Source organism: Balaenoptera physalus, assembly GCF_965194825.1.
Source record: "Balaenoptera physalus genome assembly, chromosome: 2".
Classification (NCBI taxonomy): Eukaryota; Metazoa; Chordata; class Mammalia; order Artiodactyla; family Balaenopteridae; genus Balaenoptera; species Balaenoptera physalus.
Window position 1 is genome coordinate 86,582,679 of NC_138883.1, and position 26,504 is coordinate 86,609,182.

The 26,504-nt window shown below is 39.9% G+C and overlaps 1 protein-coding gene and 1 long non-coding RNA gene across 3 annotated transcripts in view; both read left to right on the forward strand.

The window, feature by feature from the left end:
* The first annotated feature begins 4 nt into the window (after positions 1–4).
* Positions 5–17,073, forward strand: LOC309656545. 2 transcript variants are annotated; one of them, XR_014261436.1, is made up of 2 exons: positions 5–249; positions 10,972–17,073. It is a non-coding gene; the product is annotated as an uncharacterized lncRNA (long non-coding RNA). The 2 variants fall into 2 exon arrangements; XR_014261437.1 differs by having other exon boundaries at positions 5–211.
* Positions 17,074–23,687: 6,614 nt separating this feature from the next.
* TMEM62 (transmembrane protein 62) overlaps positions 23,688–26,504 on the forward strand; it is a 45,668-nt gene continuing 42,851 nt past the window's right edge. The window contains exon 1 of the mRNA XM_082453095.1: positions 23,688–23,825. The gene's annotated coding sequence lies outside the window, so the exon portion shown is untranslated. The remainder of the gene's footprint in view (positions 23,826–26,504) is intronic.

Consider the following 26,504-nt stretch of genomic DNA (forward strand, 5'->3'; position numbering starts at 1 on the left):
CCGGTCCGCTTCCGGAAGCAGGCGTCACGGCCGGTGCGGCTGTTTCTTCCCCTCATTTCTTAGTCACAGTGCTTGGTGGCTGAGTGGTTGTATAGCTGGTTTCGGTGCTGGGAACTGTTGCATCTATGAGGTGAAAAACAAGTTCAGCGTCCATTATGAAAGGAAGAAAACTGTCGGGGCTAAGTGAGAACCTGCTCTGGGTCTCTTTCTGGTCAGGCGGTTGTTGTTGGGTGTGTTTTGCCTTCCTAGGTACCTGCATTGGTTCCCCAGAGCCCACAAAATGAAAAAATACTCAAAGATAAGCTCTCTTTAGGAACGTAGCCTGTGGGAACTTGCACATGCGCGCAAGAAAGCTTGGGCGCCAGCAGCTCTTGGGAGAGGTGGTGAAGAAGTAAAGAGAAATGGGAAACCTAGTCATTCATCGGCAGAGGAAAGACGAAATAAACGTGGTACATCTGCATTATGGAACATCATGTAGCTCTTAAAAAGAGCAAAATAGCTCTGTGTGAAAAGATAAAGATAAATTAAGTGGGACAAAATGCAATCAAGTTGCCACAAACTATGGTTTGGCACTTACCTACATTTTAAATGCGAAAGTAACAGTCTTGAAAGGGAAGAGAGCAAACTAATAATAGTTAGCTCTGAGGAACAGGAGAGGAAGGAGGTGGTCTAGAGCTACTTTACCTTCTTCTGTATTATTGTAAATTGTTTACAAAAGAGGTAATTTTAAAACGTATTTTTTAACAAAAGGGAAAAAAAGCTCCTAACGCTCTGGAAAGGGTAAATAGTAGTTAACTATTTGGAGAAAGATTAAGTTAGGTCTTTACCTCAAATAGTATATAAAAATAATGAATTGAGGCGTTAACTGCTTTAAAAAAGTAAAGAAATAAGTAAATGTATTTGTATAATATTGGGGTGGAGAAGGCTTTTTAAAGCATGACAGAAAAGGCAGAAAATATAAAATATAGAAAATATTAAATGTCAGAAATATAGACAGGTAATATAAAAAGACTGATAGGTAATTTCATCAAAATTAAAAACTTACATATAAAAATAAGTTACACAAAGTTAAAAAGTAAACAAAAGCTGGGTAGAAATTTCTGCAAAACTCACTCATGACAGACCAAAGGATAAAATCCCAAAGAAGACTCTTCCAATTTTAAAAATGGACAAAATACATAAATACTCATCAATTTTGGGGACTTCCCTGGTGGCACAGTGGTTAAGAATCCGCCTGCCAATGCAGGGACATGGGTTTGAGCCCTGGTCCGGGAAGATCCCACATGCCGCAGAGCAACTAAGCCAGTGCGCCACAACTACTGAGCCTGTGCTCTTGAGCCCATGTGCCACAACTACTGAAGCCTCCGTGCCTAGAGCCCGTGGTCTGCAACAAGAGAAGCCACCGCAATGAGAAGCCTGAGCATCGCAACGAACAGTAGCCCCCACTAACCGCAACTAGAGAAAGCCCAAGCTCAGCAACAAAGACCCAACACAGCCAAAAATAAATAAATTTATTAAAAAACAAAATACTCATCAATTTTTATAAATATATGAAAAAACCTAACTAGTAAGCAAATAAATGCAAATTAAAGAAAAATGGATTCCATTTGTTGCCTGTAAATTTGGTGAGGTTTTTTTGTTTGTTTTCTTAAAGATAATCACCATTGTTGATAAGCTGAAAGGATACTCATATATTGTTATGTAAAATGCAAGTGTAAATTGGTAAACCTGCAGGAAAGCAATGTGGCAACCTTGCGGATTCTTTTTTTTTTTTTTTAATGCATACTCTTTGGCCTAGCAATTCCATTTTTAAGACTGTATCCTAGAGAAATATTTCAGGGTGCAAGTGAAGTTTTAACTACATCATCACTGGCAATGGAGAAAAATTAGAAACAACTCAAATGCCCTCAATAAAGGACACTGGCTAAATAAACTGAGGTCACACATACAATGTAGTACTCTGTAGCCTTTAAAAATATTTTAGAACATTAGTTCTTAAAGTGTGGTCCACAGACCCCATGAGAGTTCCCAAGATTCGGAAAGTTTGTGAGGTAAAAAATTTTTATGGTAATGGCAAAGAAGTTATGTGTCTTTTTGAACAACCGTGTTGGTATTTGTAATTACTGTTGCAGAGGCAACGGTGGATGAAACTGCTGGCTGCAGCACAAAATAAAGGCAGTGGCACCAAAAACAACTAGGCACCAAAGTCACTAGTAATTTCTTCACCACCATTCCCTTGCAGTTGAAAAAGGCAGGGGGCGGGGGGTGGGGTGTTTCTCTTAACAATGTTCTTGATGAAACAGTAAAAATTATTAATTTTATTAAATCTCAACCTGTGAGTTTTTTAAATATTCTGTATGATGAAATGGGAAGCACACATAAAGTTTTCTGCTGTATCCAAAGTATGAGTGTTGACTTGAAGAAAAACACTTCTGTGATGGAGTTGCTAGCTGAACCAACCACCATTTTCATGGAACACCATATTTGCTTAAAACAACTGACATATTCTAGGGTTATGAGATTCTGGAGCAAGTAAAAGATAGAATGAGATGGCAGGCATTTTCTCAAATATGAACAAATAAGCCATTCTCATCAAGGAAAACAACAGTTTTTGTCTACAATAAAATTCAAGCTTTCAAGTGAATGTTTTGTGGAGAACTTGTATCTGCCACTGTGAGTTTGACAAAGTCCCAGTGAATTTGGTGTGATATTAAAACATGTGCTTTTTGGGGGTATTGTGTAATGAAAAGTATCGACATTTGGAAAATCTGTATAAGTCAATGAACCAATATTTTCCAAATGACAAATGCAGGATGTTATGAAATCCAGCATGGGTAAAAGATGTGTTCACATTGCTAAATAGACCAGTAGAATTTAATGTTATGGAGTACAGAAATTTCAGATTCCATATCGAACTGATCTTTAAGATTTTACTATTGGCCTAGTTCTGATGTAGATTCAAAGAATAATATCCACAGTTATCTGAAAACACTATTAAAATACTCCTCCCTTTTCCAGCTATGTATCTGTGTGAGGCCAGAGTTTCTTCATATACTTGAACCAAAACAACATATCACACACAGTAGATGGAATGAAGAAAGAGACATGAGAACCCAGCTGTCTTCTATTAAAGAGATTTGCAAAAATGTAAAACATTGCCACACTTTTTGTTTTGGATAATCGATTTTTCATTTACAAATGTTATTTATTTTAACATGTATTGGGTTGGTAATTGTTATTTTAGATAAATTGATATTTTAAAATTTTCCTCAGTTTTAGTTTCTAATACAATAAATATCAATAGATATAACCTACATAAACAGAAGAACTTGGAGTTCCCTAATTTTTTTTCTTTTTAAAAATTTATTTATTTATTTATTTGGCTGCGTCGGGTCTTAGTTGCAGCATGCGGGATCTTTCATTGCGGCGCACAGGCTCTTCCTTGTGGCATGCAGGCTCCAGAACACCGGCTCAGTAGTTGCAGCACGCAGGCTCCAGAGAGCGTGGGCTCAGTAGTTGTGGTACACAGACTTAGTTGCCCCCGTGGCATGTGGGATCTTAGTTCCCCCAACGGCGTGTGGGATCTTAGTTCCCCGACTAGGGATCAAACCCACGTCCCCTGCATTGGAAGGCAGATTCTTAACCACTGGACCACTAGGGAAGTCCCAAGAAAAATGGCTTTAATCTTTGCCTGGCAAAGGGGAAAACACAGCAGGCTAGCACCTCAAGAATAAAGTTCCCCGACTAGGGATCAAACCCACGTCCCCTGCATTGGAAGGCAGATTCTTAACCACTGGACCACTAGGGAAGTCCCAAGAAAACTGGCTTTAATCTTCGCCCGGCAAAGGGGAAAACACAGCAGGCTAGCACCTCAAGAATAAAGTTCCCCAACTAGGGATCAAACCCACATCCCCTGCATTGGAAGGCAGATTTTTAACCACCGGACCACTAGGGAAGTCCCACGAAAAATGGCTTTAATCTTTGCCTGGCAAAGGGGAAAACACAGCAGGCTAGCACCTCAAGAATCAAGTTCCCTAATTTTTAAGAGTATAAAAGGACCTTGGACTTCCCTGGAGGTCCAGTGGTTAAGACTCTGCGCTTCCACTGCAGGGGGCGTGGGTTCAATCACTTGTTGGGGAGCTAAGATCTGGCATGCTACGTGGCTCAGCCAAAAAAAAAAAAGGTATAAAAGGATCTCGAGACGACAATTTGAGAGCTACTGTCGTAGAGGCATTCTTATTGACTTGGGAAGATTTTTTTTCAGTATTTATTTATTTATTTATTTATTTATTTATTTATTTATTTATTTATTTATTTGGCTGTGCCAGGTCTCAGTTGCGGCAGGCAGGCTCCTTAGTTGTGGCATGTGAACTCTTAGTTGTGGCATGCATGTGGGATCTAGTTCTCTGACCAGGGATCGAACCCGGGCCCCCTGCATTGGGAGCGCATCTTAACCACTGCACCACGAGGGAAGTCCTGGAAATTTTTATTTTCTACTTTGTGTATTTTCTAGTTTTTCTTACAATTAATATTTCTTACTTGTTTAAAAAATTTTTTAATCTACCTCTTTTTTAAGATAGAAAAAATACTGAATACCCAGCTAGATAGATAGTAGATAGATACCCAATCTATCCAGATCAAAAAGCTTCCTTGATAATGTCTTCCCTGATCTAGCCAGTTGTGGTGGGATCTTTCCCTCCCCTTGGAGGAACTAGTAGCTATACAGCTTTAATATGTTAGTTCCTTAAGTGCAGGAACCAAGACATATACATAGAAATGTCAACTACTGTGTGAAGGTTTTAGATGCATGTTAAAGTATGTTAAAATAACTCTCAAAACAATCCCATGATGTTCTCATTATCACCATTGTACAGACAAGGAAATTAAAGCTTGAACAAGTGAGGTTGCTTGTTCAAACCTGCAATTACTAAGTAATAAAACCTGGATTCAAAACCTAGTTCTGACTAGCTTCAAAATTTGTGCCTTTAGCCACTTCACTCTCCTACCTCCTATTTTTTTAAAAAAAGAAATTTGTCTCTTTTACCATTTTTTTAAACATTTTTTTTAAATTAATTAATTAATTTATTTATTTTTGGCTGTGTTGGGTCTCCGTTTTTGTGCGAGGGCTTTCTCCAGTTGTGGCAAGCAGGGGCCACTCTTCATCGCGGTGCGCGGGCCTCTCACTATTGCGGCCTCTCTTGTTGCGGAGCACAGGCTCCAGATGCGCAGGCTCAGTAGTTGTGGCCCACGGGCCTAGTTGCTCCGCGGCATGTGGGATCTTCCCAGACCACGGCTCGAACCCGTGTCCCCTGCATTAGCAGGCAGACTCTCAACCAATGCACCACCAGGGAAGCCCCTTACCATTTTATATAAGTGTCTTCATCAGGTATCTGGCACACATTTAACATCCTAGCACATTTATATTAGACATTTTACAGGGCATGAACCAGATAAAATAGATATAAACTTATGATTTATCATTGCTCTTTTCTTATCTAGACCAAGGTGTGGTTTGGCCTAGTTTAGAATAAGATTATGAATTTCTTTGATTCTTATGCAAAGACATACTTTTTTCAATTAACATCAGTTCACAGTAACTTTTGTGAGTAAATAAGCTACAAGGTCATTTTTCAGGTGCCATTTTACTGTTTGATGCATTAACAACTGACACTTTCTGGATACCCCAGGATGACACAGTCAGTTGGGACAGCCATGCTCAGAACTGTTTTCCTTAGAATCCTCATATATGGGTTATGCTGGAGGTTTTCAGCCCTGGTTACACATTAGGATCACCTGGGATCTTTTTAAAACTTCCAATGCCAGGCCTCATTCTAGTGATTCTGATTTAATTAGAAAGGGGTGGGACCCGAATTTTCATGTTTTTAAACCTCCCCCACTTGATCCTAATGAGCAATCAGAGTTAAGAACCCCTGGATGATTCCATTTTAACTGATCTCATTCTCTGGGATTTTTTTCTTATATAGGATGATAGTAGGACCTACATAATTCCTCCTGCCTGGTACAAACCCTTGATATTCCTCATCGAGATTAGGGAAGAGCAGCCTTCCTAGTTGGTCTCCTTATTTCCTCTCTCTTGCTCATATCATCCTCTGTCCTCCTGCCAGAATTATTCTTAAGGATAAATCTGGTCATGTGACTCTTACCTAAATGTATTAGACAACTGCTCTAGGATAAAACTTAACCCTTAAGCATGGCATTCAAAGCCCTTCTCAACCTAGCTTGAAATGATTTTTGCTAGTCTTATCTCCCTTGCCACCCCTCTTCTTAAACTATCCACACTGTGTTTTCCACACACCATGCCATCTCATACTTCTGTGCTTTCACATAGGTTAGTCCCTTGGCCTAGAGTGCCCACCTCCTTCACCACAACTCTTTCTATAAAGAGATTTTGACTGATTCTTTAGGGATCAGCTTATATATGACTCCCTCTGAGTTTTCTGATTCTCTCATTCTCCAACAGGTGGAATTGTTCTGTGTTTTCATGGCACTTTAAATGCCTCTGGCCCAGCACTTATCATGTGACAGAGTTATTTAGATGCCTGTTAACCCTGCTAGGCTGTGAGCTTCTTGAGAGCAGAAAGTCTGTCTCAGCTTTGTATACATAGCACAGAGTGGCTGCCTGCCATATCATGGACGCTTAAAATTTATGGAAAAAACTCAGAAAAGACTAAAATACTACATGATACAAATTACTGTAGTTGAAATTTATAAATGGTTCTTAAAATACAATCTTAAAAAGTCAACTCAAAAAATATGCATTGGTCCCACAATAATTTACAAATCCAGGTTAGAAACTAGCACTTATATTTATTTCATCATCAGAGGCTTCTTTCTTGGGATCTTAGAGTTTTCAGTCTGAGGCCTTCTTAAAATGCAAGTTATATTTGAGGAGGATAACTTCCTATCAGATTACCTTGTAGTAGGGATTAGTTTAACAGATGCCTGAAATCCAAGCTCTATGAATTGTACATGGTGTTAGAGGTTGGGTTTCAAAAGAAACTGACTGAAGCAGAGATTAGCATACAGGTTTATTAGGGAGATTTCTTGGGATCAATACCTGTAGGAAGGGGAAAGAATGGGAAACAAACATCACTAGGCTGAGGGAGAAGCTGAGCTGCAATGCAATCTGAATGAAGGACTCAGCCAACTCCCTGGGGATTTCTGAAGCTGGACTCTCTCTTCAGAATTGGGACCAGAGTGGGTAGGCCTTTATACCCTCACATTGATCAGTCATTAGATGTGGGCAGCCATGGCAAGAGGGGTCACCTTGAGCAAGGCAGGCCTCTTCAGCAGAGGCAATTATTCCCTTCCAGCTGAGGCAATGCAGCCAGCAGTACTGCCAGCAGCTAGGGAAGTAAGTCCTTCATTCCTGAAGGGGGATTTGGGCTGCACATCATGGTTGCCAACACAGATAGGAATGGTGAGAAACAAAGGGCTGAAAAAAGGCAGCTAAAAAAGCCCAAAAACAAATCTTATCTTCTTCAGTTTAGCTTATGCTCTTGGGAGGCTGTGTGACACGTGGAGACTATGGAACTCTGAATGCCAGCAATGTGAATCCTGATTTCACCACTTCCTACCTGCAAAGAATTAGTTAAGTCTCATAGTCTCTTAGCCTCAATTTTCTCATCCATAACTGTGATGAAAAAATTTCCCTGATTAGGTAGTTGCAAGAATTAAACAAGAAAATATATGTGAAACTACTTTGTCGATTATCAAGTGCCATACAAATACATGGTGTTGTTACAAATATTTGATTTATTGATTAAGTTAACTAGTTCAAAAACTAAGTATCTGTTTAAGTTCTCTGTTCAAAAACTAGCAGGTAACAGAGAGGGAGTACAACTCTTTTGTATTGTTTCCTCTTTAGCTCTTGCTTGGTATGCTCCATTGATCCAAGAGGCTGCCAAGATGCCTACCTTAAAATTTCTTTCACTCTTAAAAAAAATTTTATTTATTTATTTATTTTTGGCTGCATTGGATCTTCGTTGCTGTGTGCAGGCCTTCTCTAGTTGCAGCGAGCAGGAGCTAGTCTTAGTTGCGGTGCACGGGCTTCTCATTGCGGTGGCTTCTCTTGTTGCAGAGCACGGGCTCTAGGTGCACGGGCTTCAGTATTTGTGGCACGCGGGCTCAGTAGTTGTGGCTCACGGGCTCTAGAGCGCAGGCTCAGTAGTTGTGGCACAGGGGCTTAGTTGCTCCGCAGCATGTGGGATCTTCCCGGACCAGGGCTTGAACCCACATCCCCTGCTTTGGCAGGTGGATTCTTAACCACTGAGCCACCAGGGAAGCCCTACTTTTTTTTTTTTTTAACTTTTTAAAAACTATATTTCAATGCAATAAATTCCTTACCTAACAATGCATGTGGATTTGGTAGTATTGTCTTGGGCCAGAGAAATTGTAATGTAATTGAATTATATGTGAGCTATTTCTATTTTAACATGTTCCAAGGATATAATTTATGGCCTTTATACATGAAGCTCTAAAGGTGGGGACTGATGATCTCAGAACAGAAGGCAGCTTAGGAACTCAGGAGGAGAATGGCAGAGGATAGAGATACAGAGGAGCTTAAGCTTTTGAGAGATGTGGGGAATGACAAAGCTGAGCTGCTGATGATTGAAAGGGCTTAGGCAGTGAGCCCATGAGTAAATCCATTAACCCCAAATGTATTATCTCATTTACTCCTTAAAAGAGTTTTGTGAAGCAAAGACTGCTATAGTCCTCATTTTAGAGGTAAGATAACAGTGGGTCAAAGAGGTTACAAGATTTGCCTAGTCACACAGCTAAAAAGTGACAGAGCTGGCTTCAACACAGATATGTCTGAGGTTCTTAGCCGCAACAGTATATTGCCTGAAGAGTGTGTTTTCAGCCTGAAACCAACGGGTACTCCTGGAGAAGAGATAATGACAAAGGGAGGGTAGTAGAAGTGGGAAAATAACTCTATGAATAAAGTAATAAAAGAAAGAACAGTGACCTAAAAGACCTGGCTAGGTGGGGATAATCACGTGGATAAAAAACCAGGGAGACCCAAAAAAGGCTGCGTGGGATTAAATGGATGTGCTATGTTAACCTAAAATTTCCAAAACTGCCTTATTGTTTCATTAAGGCCATAACTGAAGGTAGAGAGTGAAAAAGAGGAGAACACAATAATTGTTACTTTGGGGGAAGAAAAAAGAAGAAAGGGAGAATTGAGTGAAAGAAATGGAGACAAAGCATGAAGAAAGCAAGGACTTGTGACCTCTGTGGAAGGGCAAGTGGAGTTGGGTTACAGAAGAGTCTAATGACCTTCGAGGCGCGAGACAAAATAAGAAGGGGAAATGATCAGACAAGAGTGAAAGGAAAAAGGGCATGAAGGAAAATTAGTGGAAATAGAGAAGATAAGCTCTTAACATGATGAGGAAGAAAAAAGGAATATGACATTAATTTATTATTTATTTTCACAGTGATAAAAGGTGTGACAGAATTGAGTAAATTTACTGAAAGGTCCTGTTCTTGTCATAAATACACACATACATACACTTTTTGTCACACTAATAAAAAGGCAGCAAAACTAAAATTAAGTGACATAGTTTAACAATCTCAGGAACTACTTTAACCAGAACCTATAGTAATCATAAAGGCAAGGATATTGTAATAATTTATCTTACACCATGTCACTTAAGTTATACAAGCTTTCCTAGGCATCCAATTTCCCAAGAAAACAACATATATGAAAATCTTTCTTTGAGGGTACAAAGATGCTTTAAAATTAAAGATAATTTGTCTTGAATGTAATGCTCTCATTCCATATCTTATTAACATATATCAGGGTTGTTTTGTGGGATTTTTTTGTTGTTATTGTATTTGTATTAGTTGGCTATGTCAAAATTTTCAGTAACTATTAAGGGTAAACTGTTAAGTTTGTGTGTGTGTGTGTGTTGTTGTTGGTTTTTTTCTATTTTCACTGTACGTTTTTCCTGAATGGATCTAGTAGTGTTTGAATAATTAGGTCCCAAAATATTGCATTTCAGATATGGGCTTTATGTTTTTAAGTTCAAAATAATTTATCTTTGAATATAACCACCTCCATGTAATGAAAGATACTTTTTTGTTCATAGAGAGTCACAGTAATTTGATGAGATAAAGGGCTCTAAGGCAATAATCTGCTAATAGCTTTTACTAGTAGTCAGCAAACTATGGTTGTCCCAGTGCTTGTTTGTATCACTCTGACCTAAGAATGGCTTTTACATTTTTAAGTGGTCATAAAAATCAAGAATAATAATATTTTGTGACATGTGAAAGTTATTTGAAATTAATATTTCAGTGTGCATAAAGTTTTATTGGAACGTTGCCACTTGTCTCTGGCTGCTTTCATGTTGCCACAGCAGAGCTGAGTACTTGCTACAGAGACCAGATGGCCCACAAAACCTGAAACATATATTATCTGGTCCTTTACAGAAAGTGTGTCTACCCCTGTCCTAGAAAATGATACAGCTCTGCTCCAAGTAGAAATTACATAGTCACAATGAGGTCAACCCTGAATACAGACTTAACCAAAATTGTGATACAACTGTTTTGGGAGGAGGGGTCTGGGTATGAATTAAGGTAGTCCTTGTGGTGGTTATGAAAGAGGGTTTGTTCCTAAGTGGGAGTCAGTAGGATATCACTTAATCCTGAGAGCCCAAAACTATCATGATTGGCATGTCAAGAGAGATATGGAGGTTGATAAAAAAGAGTGAGCTCCAGAATTGAAAGTCTCCTCTGGAATGTGTGAATGGGGAACACTTGGGACCCAACATTTTCTTGGTAGTAAACGCCATTTTCTTAGTCACAAATTTGTTGAAATATTGCTTCCTTAAACTGAGAGCATGTATAATTTTGAGTAAAATAAAAATTATATTAGAAAATAGTGCCATGGGGGGGGGAACCTGGGGGGATTCAGTAGAGGCCAAACTTCTTCATATTTTCTCTATTCAGGTACGATGGGAGCTCTGGATAAAAATAATAGCCCTCCCTTCCCAGCCGAGGCTTTGGAGGTATGTGAAGAGACACCTGAGCTCTCCTGTCAGGAATATTGTTAACGGGACTAAGGCACCTGGTGTGGAGGGAGTGTGTGTGTGGGTGGAGCAACTTCAGAAAGTTGGGAAAACAAAAAAATCATGTGCAGGCAGAACTTGAATAAATATAAAGGATGTAAAGCGAATATATATGTTTATGTATGTACAAATTAAGCATCTACATTGAATTGAACGTTTCCATTTGTAAAAGTTGTCAAATTATTTTTACTACTCTAGTAAGATTATCCCAGCTTCCTGTTAGTCTGTAATTTACATGAGTGGTTATCCTTAGCCTTTTATTTGTCTTGTTCATTGACTAGAGTTCCTGGATTGTCTCAGTTGGGTCAGCATGATCCTTGTCAAGAAATATTTCCTTCCTTTTTAACATTAGGGACTGTTTTTCTTTTTCTTTTTCTTTTTTCTTTTTGGCTGCACCTCGCGGCATGTGGGATCTTAGTTCCTAGACAAGGGATCAAACCCCTGTCCCCTGGAGTGGAAGCAAAGAGTCTTAACCACTGGACCACCAGGCAAGTCCGGGACCAGGCATGATTTGTTAAATGCCAGCAATTTGAATGTTGCAGGGTTGGAACACAGGTATAAAAATTAAACATGTATGGAAGCAAATCCAGTATACCCTCTGCAAATTTGAAAAGGCATTTATGTATGGTGAATGCTTAGTGGTTTGAATGATGATTGTTTGCTCTGGGGTGGAAAAGTTAGCCTGTCTTCAGAGAGGGGGACTCGTCTTATCTCATGATCGGTTTAGAAAACAAAACAATATAAACCTAAGCTGAGTCTTGTACTTACTAAAGGAAATATAAATTTTAAAGAAGAAGCAAAGAAAGAAAGAAAATTATAGAATGGTACCACTGTCCTCATTTTCTGATTCAATTTCTTCGCAGCTTCTACTCCTGCTACCTGTCCCAGGAGTGCTGATTTCTGAGCTGAGAAAAGTGGGGCGGGGGAGGGGGGCTGGCTGTCTGTCCTCTCAGGGAGACTGTGGACCATAGCAAACCGATTTGGGGGCAGATTCACTTGAAGAAAGAGGTTCTCATATTAAGCTAAGAAGCAGGGGTCATTGAGGTCAATAGGGTCAAAGGATGTGGAGAGGGTGGTCCACTTTAGTCTTCAGTCTTGGACTAAGATCATTCCCACAGCTGGGATCAACCCTCTGTTAGAACCAGGAAAGTCCTGAGAATGTGGTGAAGTAATCAGGGTTGGAGACTTCAGCACCAATTTTGGAAGAATTAGTCCTCAGATCAGAGATTTCATTTCTGAGTTTGGCTTGGTTTGTCGGGGTTAGCTTCATTTTAGAGAAGAAGATTTCCACACTCAGGGAATCATTTCTGGAGTGAAACTCAGATTGCTGGTTCAAATTGAGTCAGACATAGGTTAGGGGGCATAAATAGACCTGGATCTTGGTTTTACTCTCAGCCCTGGATCTAAGCCCTGGATCATTTAGGGCACTGCTGGTCAGAGGATCCTGGCCCTGCAGGTGATGAAACACAAGAGCATTTCAGCCATAGTGGAGGGGAAAGGGTGTGGAAAAAGAATCAGACAGATAAAGAATTTGCCAAAGGTAACACAACTAGGAAGAAATAGAGTCAGGATGTGAATCAAGATCCATAAGACTCGAGGGAATGTGCTTTTCACAGAGGCTCCTGGGCATGGAGATGTGGAAGTGATTGGGAAGGAATGAGACTAAATGCTCAATGGAAAGAACTTTGTTTAGACATGCAGGAAATAGCTCAGTCTACCAAGAGAATAAAATCTAGTTTGGAGGACTTCCCTGGTGGCGCAGTGGTTAAGAATCTGCCTGCCAAGGCAGGGGACACGGGTTCGAGCCCTGGTCCGGGAAGATCCCACATGCCGGGGAGCAACGAAGCCCGTGAGCCACAACTACTGAGCCTGCGCTCTAGAGCCCACAAACCACAACTACTGAGCCCGCGTGCCACAACTACTGAAGCCCGTGTACCTAGAGCCCGTGCTACGCAACAAGAGAAGCCACCGCAATGAGAAGCCCGCACACCGCAACTAGAGAAAGCCCGCGCATAGCAACAAAGACCCAACACAGCCAAAAATAAAATATAAATTAAAAAAAAAAATCTAGTTTGGAAATAGACAAAGCTGATGATTCCACCAAGTCTTTGAAAGGAGTTATATGCCCTAGTTTGCAGAAGACTACTTCAATCCTGGGGTTCAAGTGGTTTGGTGAACACATTAAATAGACATGAGCAAATTTCTTTGTCCAGGATCTGAGTAAATTCTAGGAAGAGGACCCACATGGGACCCATGATGGACCCACGATGGTTTGAGAACCTGTCGATGCAGCTTGCCAACCAACTATATATTCTATACAGGCATCTTTTCCCTTAAAATGTGGCAGTGTTCCAATAAAACTTTATGTGTGGTAGGACTTCCCTGGTGGTCCAGTGGTAAAGAACCCGCCTTCCAATTCAGGGGATGTGGGTCAATTGCTAGCCAGGGAAGTAAGATCCCACGTGCCGTGGGGCAACTAAGTTCGTGTCACAGCTACTGAGCCCGCACGCCTCAACTAGAGAGCCCACGTGCAGCAAACTGCAGAGCCCATGTGCTCTGGAGCCCGCACGCCACAACTAGAGAGAAGCCCTTGCGCCCCATTGAAGATCTTGTGCACCGCAACGAAAGATCCTGCCTGCCGCAACTAAGACACGACACAGCCAAAAAATAATTAATTAATTAATTAAGTTAATTTAAAAAACTTTATATGTGGACACTGAAACTTGAAAAAATGGAGGTGAGCTGAGTATAAGCAATACATGGAACACTGTATTACTAACAGAGATAAAAGGCAAAAGAAATCCCTAGGCACAGAGTGAAAACAGATACCCAGACAACAGTTGTGCACCAGACATGGTGAACAAACAGGCCAGGTTAGAAGTTAGAAAGCTCTGGGAGATGCTGTTTCTGAAAAATCAGAATGACACAATACTTGAAGGGTTTAAAAATGCCAAGTAGAAGTTCAGACAATTAGTGATAAGAACTTGAAAAACCAAACATATAGAAAAACCGAGATAATTCATCACTGTAGGAAAAGGAGTTGTGCAAGATAAGAATAGTTGTCCTAGAGCAGGGGTTAGCAAAATGTGGCCCCCAATCCACCTGCTGCCTGTTTTTGTACAGCCTTCAGGCTAACAACAGTTTTTACATTTCAGATGGTTGAAAAATAAATCAAAAGAAGAATATTTCATAGTACATGAAAAATACATGAACTTCAAATTTCAGTGTCCATATGTAAAGTTTTATTGGAACACTGCCACTTCATTCGTTTATGTATTGACTCTGGCTTCTTTTGGGTAAAGGTAGAGTTGAATAATTACAAAAGAGACAATCTGGTCCACTAAACCTGAAACATTTACTATCAGGTCCTTTATAGAAAAAATTTGCTAACCCAAAACAAAACAAAATTTTTTTTCTCTTTACATGGTTATTGTTAACAACTCAGAAAATATGTATAAGCAAAGAGAAGAAAATATAAATAACCTATAATTTCATAAAATCTCACTATCCCAAGATAAGCATTATTGACAGTTTGCTATACATGTTTCCAGGCTTTTTTCTGTGTGTGTGTGTGTGTGTATGTGTGTAAAATGACATTATACTGTAAAGCTTTATAAAATACTCATTATCATGTTATTAACATATTTTCATAACATTAATATTTTTCTTCAAAATTGTTTTAAGATTATTGCATATAATTCCCTTATATGGCTGTGACATTTTATTTTTAAGACTCTTATTGTGGAACGTTTACTGTAGTTTGTTTCCAGTTTTCTCCTATTATAAATTTTGCTTTATTTTTAAACTTTTTAAATTATTTATTTATTTATTTTTTGGCCACGCAGCTTCCAGGGATCTTAGTTCCCTGACCAGGGATTGAACCCTGCCCCCGGCAGTGAGAGTGCCAAGTTCTAACCACTGGACCACCAGGGAATTCCCAAATTTTGCTTTAATAAACATATTTATTGGTAAATTTCTATAAACATCCATATTTTTCCTTAGGATAAGTTGTAAGTAGAAATACTTAGGATAAGTTGTAAGTTGAATGTACATTTTAATATTTTTTATACTTTGATGGATAAAGTATGAATTTATTATATTTTTATTAAATGTATCTCATAAGAATTTTGTGTTAAATATTTTATACTACTAAAGATTACATGTAACATGTGTACAAGTTAAAGAATAACGGTAGAATGAATACCAGTGTATCCACCACCAGCTTCAGAAATAAAGGCTAATTTTTTAAAGTATTTATTTATTTATTTATTTATTTGACAGCACTGGGTGTCAGTTGCAGCACGTGGGATTTTTGTTGTGGCATGCGGGATCTCTAGTTGCAGCATGCGGGATCTTTCATTGCAGCATGTGAACTCTTAGTTGTGGCATGTAGGAGCTAGTTCCCTGACCAGGGATTGAGCCTGGGCCCCCTGCATTGGGAGCTTGCAGTGTTAGCCACTGGACCACCAGGGAAGTCCCAAAGGCTAATTTTTAAATATTAAAAATAAATAGTAATAATGTGACCAAAATATTTTTCTGGTAGTTTTTAGTTTTAATGACTGAGTTTGGTGCTTTTTCTGATTTTTGATGAAGGCATTAGTCCTCTGCATTTTTTTTTTTTTTAATTTAAAGCTTGTGGATTCATGCTTCATTGCAGGGATGGCAGAGTGGCATTTGTATCACAGGAAAGTGAAAGCTGACAATCTTATGATTGTTTGTAAATCTGTTTCATACATTTAAATAGATGTAAAGAATGGATTTGAAGTTAATCAAACTTGCCTTGATTGACTCATTCCAAAGTGGCTATCTGGTCATTGTCTCTTTTACTCAACCATAAAATAAATTATGAATGGTGATCATTTTAATAGTGACCTAGGTTCAAGCCTCCCACCTTTATTTTTTTTTAGTTTACTACTTATTCTTATTTTAGAAATTGTGGTAAAATATACATAACACAAAATTTACTATTTTAATTTTAAAGTGTACGTTGTGTACATTTTTGTTGTTAACCCCAAGTCTGTGCACTCGACAAACGGTGATGCCAAACAAACAGAAATGTCAGAGTTCTGAGGAGAGAAAGGTTTATCGCAAGGGCCAAGCAAGCAGTAAAGGTGGCTCATACTCAAGAGACCTGAACTCCCTGATGGTCTTCAGAGAAGGGTTTTTTAAAATTATTTATTTATTTATTTTATTTATGGCTGTGTTTGGTCTCCGTTTCTGTGCGAGGGCTTTCTCTAGTTGCGGCAAGTGGGGTCCACTGTTCATCGCGGTGCGCAGGCCTCTCACTGTCGTGGCCTCTGTTGTTGCGGAGCACAGGCTTCAGACGCACAGGCTCAGCAATTGTGGCTCACGGGCCTAGTCGCTCCGCGGCATGTGGGATCCTCCCAGGCCAGGGCTCGAACCCGTGTCCCCTGCACTGGCAGGCAGATTTCAGAGAAGGGTTTTTAAAGGCAAATTTTGGGGGGAGGGCTGCAGGATGCATGAATTTCTTCTGATTGGTTGGTGGTGAGGTAACACCGTGGTGTTTCAGGAATCACAATCGTCAGCCTTCTAGTTCCAGCCAGTCTGGGCTCTATGTGCCTGTGCTCGGCATGTAGTCACCATCCTGCACCTAGGTGGGGGCCTTAGTTCCTGTAGAAGAGCTCAAAGATATGTATCAGATTGCTATCTATATCCCTTCAGGAGAAATTAAGACTGCTTTATCACCTCACTATTGTTTCTTAACTGCTATTCCTTTGTTTCTTCATCCTCTCACTTCCCTAATTAGTAACTGTTTGAATATGCACTTTGTAGCTTTCCGAAGGTCTAGGAAGGCCTGCAGGGACCTACTTAGTTTTAATCCCCCTTTTCTTTGATACTCCTCAATCTTTTTTTCTTTTTTTTTCTGTTACTTTATTTTTATTTTTTATTTTTTTTAACATTTTTATTGGAGTATAATTGCTTTACAATGTTTTGTTAGTTTCTGCTGTATAACAAAGTGAATCAGCTATACATATACATATATGCGAATATCTCCTTCCTCCTGCATCTCCCTCCCAACCTCCCTATCCCACCCCTCTAGGTGGTCACAAAGCACCGAGCTGATCTCCCTGTGCTATGTGGCTGCTTCCTACTAGCTATCTATTTTACATTTGGTAGTGTATATATGTCCCTGCCACTCACTCACTTTGTCCCAGCTTACCCTTCCCCCTCCCCATATCCTCAAGTCCATTCTCTACGTCTGGTTCTTCATTCCTGTCCTGCCCCTAGGTTCTTCAGAACCATTTTAATTTTTTTAGATTCCATATATATGTGTTAGCATATGGTATTTGTCTATTTCTGACTTACTTCACTCTGTATGACAGCCTCTAGGTCCATCCACCTCACTACAAATAACTCAATTTTGTTTCTTTTTATGGGTGAGTAATATTCCATTGCATGTATGTGCCACATCTTTATCCATTCATCTGTCGATGGACACTTAGGTTGCTTCCATGTCCTGGCTATTGTAAATAGAGCTGCAATGAACATTGTGGTACATGACTCTTTTTGAATTATGGTTTTTTCAGGATATATGCCCAGTAGTGGGATTGCTGGGTAGTTCTATTTTTAGTTTTTTAATGAACCTCCATACTATTCTCCATAGTGGCTGTATCAGTTTACATTCCCACCAACAGTGCAAGACAGTTCCCTTTTCTCCACATCCTCTCTGGCATTTATTGTTTGTAGATTTTCTGATGATGGCCATTCTGCCCGGTATGAGGTGATACTTCATTGTAGTTTTGATTTGAATTTCTCTGATAATTAGTGCTGTTGAGCATCTTTTCATGTGCCTCTTGGCCATCGGTATGTCTTCTTTGCTGAAATGTTTATTTAGATCTTCTGCCCATTTATTGATTGGATTATTTGTTATTTGTATTGAGCTGCATGAGCTGTTTGTATATTTTGGAGATTAATCCATTGTCTGTTGCTTCTTTGCAAATATTTTCTCCCATTCTGAGGGTTGCCTTTCACCTTGTTTCTGGTTTCCCTTGCTCTGTAAAAGCTTTTACGTTTCATTGGGTCCCATTTGTTTATTTTTGTTTTTATTTCCATTTCTGTAGGAGGTGGGTCAAAAAAGATCTTGCTGTGATTTATGTCATAGTGTGTTCTGCCTATGTTTTCTTCTAAGCATTTTATATTGTCTGGCCTTACATTTAGGTCTTTAATCCATTTTGAGTTTATTTTTGTGTATGGTGTTAGGGAGTGTTCTAATTTCATTCTTTTACATGTAGCTGTCCAGTTTTCCCAGCATCACTTATTCAAGAGACTGTCTTTTCTCCATTGTATATTCTTGCCTCCTTTATCAAAGATAAGGTGATCATATGTGTGTGGGTTTATCTCTGGGCTTTCCGTCCTGTTCCATTGATCTATATTTCTGTTTTTGTGCCAGTACCATATTGTCTTGATTACTCTAGCTTTGTAGTATAGTCTGAAGTCAGGGACCCTGATTCCTCCAGCTCCGTTTTTCTTTCTCAAGATTGCTTTGGCTATTCAGGGTCTTTTGTGTTTCCATACAAATTGTGAAATTTTTTGTTCTAGTTCTGTAAAAAATGCCATTGGTATCTATGCCAATAGATTGCTTTGGGTAGTATAGTAATTTTCACAATGTTGATTCTTCCAGTCGAAGTACATGGTATGTCTCTCCATCTGTTTGTATCATCTTTAATTTCTTTCATCAGTGTCTTATAGTTTTCTGCATACAGGTCTTTTGTCTCCTTAGGTAGGTTTATTCCTAGGTATTGTATTCTTTTTGTTGCAATGGTAAATGGGAGTGTTTCCTTAATTTCTCTTTCAGATATCTCATCATTAGTGTATAGGAATGCAAGAGATTTCTGTGCATTAATTTTGTATCCTGCAACTTTACCAAATTCATTGATTAGCTCTGGTAGTTTTCTGGTGGCATCTTCAGGATTCTCTATGTATAGTATGATGTCATCTGCAAACAGTGACAGTTTTACTTCATCTTTTCCAATTTGGATTCCATTTATTTCTTTTTCTTCCTGATTGCTGTGGCTAAAACTTCCAAAACTCTGTTGAATAACAGTGGTGAGAGTGAACAACCTTGTCTTGTTCCTGATCTTAGTGGAAATAGTTTCAGTTTTTCACCTTGAGAACGATATTGGCTGTGGGTTTCTCATATATGGCCTTTATTATGTTGAGGTAAGTTCCCTCTATGCCTACTTTCTGGAGGGTTTTTATCATAAATGGGTGTTGAATTTTGTCAAAAGTTTTTTCTGCATCTATTGAGATGATCATATGGTTTTTATTCTTCAGTTTGTTAATATGGTGTATCTCATTGATTGATTTGCGTATATTGAAGAATCCTTGCATTCCTGGGATAAACCCCACTTGATCATGGTGTATGATCCTTTTAATGTGCTGTTGGATTCTGTTTGCTAGTATTTTGTTGAGGATTTTTGCATCTATATTCATCAGTGATATTTGCCTGTCGTTTTCTTTCTTTGTGACATCTTTGTCTGGTGGTGGTATCAGGGTGATGGTGGCCTCATAGAATGAGTTTGGGAGTGTTCCTCCCTCTGCTATATTTTGGAAGAGTTTTAGAAGGATAGGTGTTAGCTCTTCTCTAAATGTTTGATAGAATTCGCCTGTGAAGCCATCTGGTCCTAGGTTTTTGTTTGTTGGAAGATTTTTAATCACAGTCTCAATTTCAGTGCTTGTGATTGGTCTGTTCATATTTTCTATTTCTTCCTGGTTCAGTCTCAGAAGGTTGTGCATTTCTAAGAATTTGTCCATTTCTTCCAGGTTGTCCATTTTATTGGCATAGAGTTGCTTGTAGTAATCTCTCATGATCCTTTGTATTTCTGCAGTGTCAGTTGTTACTTCTCCTTTTTCATTTCTAATGCTATTGATCTGAGTCTTCTCCCTTTTTTTCTTGATGAGTCTGGCTAATGGTTTATCAATTTTGTTTATCTTCTCAAAGAACCAGGTTTTAGTTTTGTTGATCTTTGCTATCGTTTCCTTCTTTTTCATTTCTTTCTTATCTGATCTTCATGATTTCTTTCCTTCTGCTAACTTTGGGGATTTTTTGTTCTTCTTTCTCTAATTGCTTTAAGTGTAATGTTAGGTTGTCTATTTGAGATGTTTCTTGTTTCTTGAGGTAGGATTGTATTGCTATAAACTTCCCTCTTAGAACTGCTTTTGCTGCATCCCATAGGTTTTGGATCATCATGTTTTCATTGTCTTTTGTCTCTAGGTATTTTTTGATTTCCTCTTTGATTTCTTTAGTGATCTCTTGGTTATTTAGCAGTGTTGTTTAGCCTCCATGTGTTTGTATTTTTTACAGATTTTTTTTCCTGTAATTGATATCTAGTGTCATAGCATTGTAGTCAGAAAAGATACTTGATACAATTTCAATTTTCTTAAATTTACCAAGGCTTGGTTTGTGACCAAAGATATGATCTATCCTGGAGAATGTTCCATGAGCCCTTGAGAAGAAAGTGTATTCTGCTGTTTTTGGATGGAATGTCCTATAAATATCAATTAAGTCTATCTTGTTTAATGTATCATTTAAAGCTTGTATTTCCTTATTTATTTTCATTTTGGATGATCTGTCCATTGGTGAAAGTGGGGTGTTAAAGTCCCCTACTATGATTGCGTTACTCTCAATTTCCCCTTTTGTGGCTGTTAGCATTTGCCTTATGTATGGAGGTGCTCCTGTGTTGGGTGCATAAATATTTACAATTGTTATATCTTCTTCTTGGATTGATCCCTTGATCATTATGTAGTGTCCTTCTTTGTCTCTTGTAATAATCTTTGTTTTAAAGCCTATTTTGTCTGATATGAGAATTGCTACTCCAGCTTTCTTTTGATTTCCATTTGCATGGAATATCTTTTCCCATCCTCTCACTCAGTCTGTATGTGTCCCTAGGTCTGAAGTGGGTCTCTTGTAGACAGCATATAGATGGGTCTTGTTTTTGTATCCATTCAGCTAGTCTATGTCTTTTGGTTGGAGCATTTAATCCATTTACATTTAAGGTAGTTATCAATATGTATGTTCCTATTACCATTTTCTTAATTGCTTTTTGTTTGTTATTGTAGGTCTTTTCCTTCTCTTGTGTTTCCTGCCTAAAGAAGTTCCTTTAGCATTTGTTGTAGAGCTGGTTTGGTGGTGCTGAGTTCTCTTAGCTTTTGCTTGTCTGTAACGGTTTTAATTTCTCCATTGAATCTGAATGAGATCCTTGCTGGGTAGAGTAATCTTGGTAGTAGGTTTTTCCTTTTCATCACTTTAAATATGTCCTGCCACTCCCTTCAGGCCTGCAGAATTTCTGCTGAAAGATCAGCTGTTAACCTTATGCGGATTCCCTTGTATGTTATTTGTTGGTTTTCCCTTGCTGCTTTTAATAATTTTTCTTTGTATTTAATTTTTGAGAGTTTGATTAATATCTGTCTTGGTGTGTTTCTCCTTGGATTTATCCTGTATGGGACTCTCTGCTCTTCCTGGATTTGATTGACTCTTTCCTTTCCCATATTCGGGAAGTTTTCAACTATAATCTCTTCAAATATTTTCTCAGTCCCTTACTTTTTCTCTTCTTCTTCTGGAAGCCCTGTACTTCGAATGTTGGTGCATTTAATGTTGTCCCAGAGGTCTCTGAGACTGTCCTCAGTTCTTTTCATTCTTTTTTCTTTATTCTTCTCTGCAGTAGTTATTTCCACTATTTTATCTTCCAGGTCACTTATCCGTTCTTCTGCCTCAGTTATTCTGCTTTTGATTCCTTCTAGAGAAATTTTAATTTCACTTATTGTGTTGCTCATCACTGTTTGTTTGCTCTTTAGTTCTTCTAGGTCCTTGTTAAACGTTTCTTGTATTTTCTCCATTCTATTTCCAAGATTTTGGATTATCTTTACTATCATTACTCTGAATTCTTTTTCAGGTAGACTGCCTATTTCTTCTTCGTTTGTTTGGTCCGGTGGGTTTTTACCTTGCTCCTTAGTCTGCTGTGTATTTCTCTGTCTTCTCATTTTGCTTAACTTACTGTGTTAGGGGTCTCTTTTTCCCAGGCTGCAGGTTCATAGTTCCCATTGTTTTTAGTGTCTTCTCCCAGTGGCTAAGATTGGTTAAGTGGGTTGTGTAGGCTTCCTGGTGGAGGGGACTGGTGCCTGTGTTCTCGTGGATGAGGCTAGATCTTGTCTTTCTGGTGGGTAGGACCACATCCGGTGGTGTGTTTTGGCGTGTCTGTGAACTTAATATGATTTTAGGCTGCCTCTCTGCTAATGGGTGGGGTTGTGTTCCTGTGTGCTAGTTGTTTGACATAGGATGTCAAACCCTGTAGATTGCTGGTCATTGGGTGGAGCTGGGTCTTAGCATTGAGATGGAGATCTCTGGGAGAACTTTTGTCATTTGATATTACATGGAGCCAGGAGGTCTCTCGTGGACCAATGTCCTGAACTCAGCTCTCCCACCTCAGAGGCTCAGGCCTGACACCCGGCTAGAGCACCAAGACCATGTCAGCCACATGGCTCAGAATAAAAGGGAGAAAAAAGAAAGAAAGAAAGAAAAATAAAATAAAGTTATTAAAATAAAAAATTTATTAAACGGTAATAAAAAAGAAAGAAAGAAAGAAAGAAAGAGAGCAACCAAATCAACAAACAACTCCACCAATGATAACAAGTGCTAAAAACTATACTAAAAAAAAAGCAAAAAACAGACAGACAGAACCCTAGGACAAATGGCAAAAGGAAAGTTATACAGACAAAATCACACAAAGAAGCATACACATACACACACACAAAAAGATAAAAAGGAAAAAAATATATATATAAAAAAGGAAGAGAGCCACCAAATCAATAAACAAATCTACCAATGATAATAAACTCTAAATACTAAACTAAGATAAACATAAAACCAGAAACAAATTAGATGCAGAAAGCAAACCCCAAGTGTACAGTTGCTCCCAAAGTCCACCGCCTCAATTTTGGGATGATTCATTGTCTATTCAGGTATTCCACAGATGCAGGGTACATGAAGTTGACTGTGGAGATTTAATCCACTGCTCCTGATGCTGCACAGAGAGATTTCCCTTTCTCTTCTTTGTTCATGCAGCTCCTGGGGTTCAGCTTTGGATCTGGCCCCGCCTCTGTATGTAGGTTGCCCTCTGGCGTCTGTTCTTTGCCCAGAAAGGAGGGGGTTAAAAGAGCGGCTGATTAGGGGGCTCTGGCTCACTCAGGCCGGGAGAAGGGAGGGGTACGGAATGCGGGGCAAACCTGCGGTGGCAGAGGCCTGTGTGACATTGGACCAGCCTGAGGCATGCTGTGTGATTTCCCAGGGAAGTTGTCCCTGGGTCACAGGACCCTGGCTGTGGTGGGCTGCACAGGCTCCCGGGAGAGGAGGTGTGGATAGTGACCTGTGTTTGCACACAGGCTTCTTGGTGGCTGCAGCAGCAGCCTTAGCATTTCCTGCCCATCTCTGGTGTCCGCGCTGATAGCCACGGCTCGCACCCATCTCTGGAGCTCGTTTAGGTGGTGCTCCGAATCCCCTCTCCTCACGCAACCTGAAACAATGGTCTCTTGCCTCTTAGGCAGTTCCAGACTTTTCCCCGGACTCCCTCCCGGCTAGCTGTGGCACACCAGCCCCCTTCAAGCTGTGTTTGTGCAGCCAACCGCAGTCCTCTCCCTGGGATCTGATCTCCGAAGCCCGAGCCTCAGCTCCCAGCCCACACCCTCCCCATCGGGTGAGCAGACAAGCCTCTCAGGCTGGTGAGTGCTGGTCGGCCCCTATCCTCTGTGCGGGCATGTCTCCATTTTGCCCTCTGCACCCTGTTGCTGTGCTCTCCTCTGTGGCTCTGAAGCTTCCCCCCCGCCACCCCTTGTCTCCTCCAGTGAAGGGGCTTCCTAGTGTGTGGAAACTTTTCCTCCTTCACAGCTCCCTCCCAGAGGTGCAGGTCCCATCCCTATGTTTTGTCTCTGTTTTTTCTTTTTTCTTTTGCCCTACCCAGGCACGCAGGGAGTTTCTTGCCTTTTGGTAAGTCTGAGGTCTTCTACCAGTGTTCAGAAGGTGTTCTGTAGGAGTTGTTCCACATGTAGATGTAGTTTTGATGCATTTGTGGGGAGGAAGGTGATCTCCACATCTCACTCCTCCACCATCTTGAAGGCGCCTCTCCCGATACTCCTCAATCTTGAGGGAGAACAAGTGTGGGACAAGACAGGTCATAAAGTTTTGGATAGAGAAGTTAATCATAAACTCTGCAGAAGAACCTGGCTTTAGGGGAACTCAGTTTGATTTTGAAGTGTACATTGTGGGCATGCACATTTTTAGTGTACAATGGCATTAAGTGCATTCACATTGTTTTGCAACCATCACTATACCATGCATCTCAAAGACTTTTTTCATCTTGCAAAACTGAAAATCTGTACCTATTAAACATTACTTCCTCATTTCCCCCTCTCCCCAGCCCCTGGCAACCACCATTCTACTTTCTGTCTCTGTGAATTTTACTACTCTTGGTGCCTCACATAAATGGAATTGAAACCTGGACCTGTGGGGCCCTCCTGGGCACAAAAGTCTTTCTGTGTCCCTGTTTCTTTCTTTTTCTTTTTTTAATTGAATTTTAAATACACGCACTTCAATCTGCTCATTTAACACTTACATTTTAAAAAATTAATTAATTAGTTAATTTATTTTTGGCTCTGTTGGGTTTTTATTGCTGTGCATAGGCTTATTCTAGCTGCCGCAAGCAGGGGTTACTCTTTTTTGTGGTGCACGGGCTTCTCATTGCAGTGGCTTCTCTTGTTGCGGAGCACAAGCTCTAGGCACATGGGCTTCAGTAGTTGTGGCTCCCAGGCTCTAGAGCGCAGGCTCAGTAGTTGTGGTGCACAGGCTTAGTTGCTCCACGGCATGTGGGACCTTCCCGGACCAGGGCTTGAACCCGTGTCCCCTGCATTGGCAGGCAGATTCTTAACCACTGCGCCACTGGGAAGTCCCATCCCTGTTTCTTGCTTGTAGGAAATAGGCTTCATTTAGCCTCCTTGACCTTCCCTGAGTTCCAAAGGGCAGGTTCAAATAGTTGTTCATCAGGGAATGGAGGGGATGCAGAAACAAGGGAGGAGCAGTCAGGAAACAATAGTTCAGTCTTGGGGCAGGGTCCTGGTTCCTCCTGAGGAAGTATACATAAAAATATCTTTGAGTTCTCCTGCAGGAACTAAGGCCCCCCCCCCCACCAAGGTGGAGGATGGTAACTTCAGGCAGAGCACCAGATTCCTGGAGCACCACCATGTTATGTCACCATTAACCAATCAGAAGAAGTCACCTACTCTGCAGCCCTTACCCCAAATTCTTCCTATAAAAACTTCTCCCCTAAAACCACTGGGGAGTTTGGGCTTTTGGGGCATGAGCCACCTGTTCTCCTCGCTTGGCCCTGCAATAAACCTTTCTCTGCTCCAAATTCCAATGTTTCGGTTTGTTTGGCTTCACTGTGAGTCAGGGACATGAACTCGTGTTTGGTAACAGAATCATTCAGTATTTGTCTTTTGTGACTGGCTTAATTTACTGGCATAATGTCCTCAAGGTTCATCCATGTTGTAGTATGCATCAGAATTTCTTTGATCTCTGACTTACTACTTTTGCAGGTGTTTCAGGTTCCTTATACAGAGTCTTAACTACCTAGACAAAATTCCCCTCAAATTTCTGTTTCCTAAGGAGTTAAAGGAGTGCTCCTTGTGCATCTGTTAATCCCAGTTTATTCTCCCCACCATGCACACTATCATATACAAAATAGATAAGCAACAAGGACTTACTGTACAGCACAGGGAACTAAATTTAATATCTTGTAATAAACTATTATGAAATAAAATTCATATTTTATGGCAAGATAAGAAAAATTTAAACATAAAAAATTTTCTATGTCCTTTGGCCTCCTCTTTCCCTGCACTCTGCCTTGTGTAACTGCATTATGCATCGACCAAACCTCCTCCATCAGAAATACTTGCTCGATCGTCAAGAGCGACATCCTCCTAGCATCAGTGACTCCTTAAAGATAATACTCCTTCTTGATAAGGGGGTCCCATGGTGCTCAGATCTGGATTGTGTAAACTGTCAATAATATGTAATTTAAAAGGCGAAAGATTTATGCGTTCTGAAGAGAAACCAGAGTATTATATAATATGTAATTTAATGTACAGCCCTCTTTCTCAGAAAACTTACATGACTGTGCCTTGACTTCTAATGGGCGGAACAGTTCTCAGAGCTTTAGGAGATGCTTTCCCAGGTTATTATCCTCAAATTTGGCTCGAATAAAAATTTCTGTTTCTTTCTTAGATAGACTGATTAATTTTTTGTCAACTGTATAATGGAAAAGAATTAGAAATAGAATATATATATTCATGTGTGTGTGTGTGTGTGTGTGTGTGTGTGGTTTAACTGAATCACTTTGCTGTACA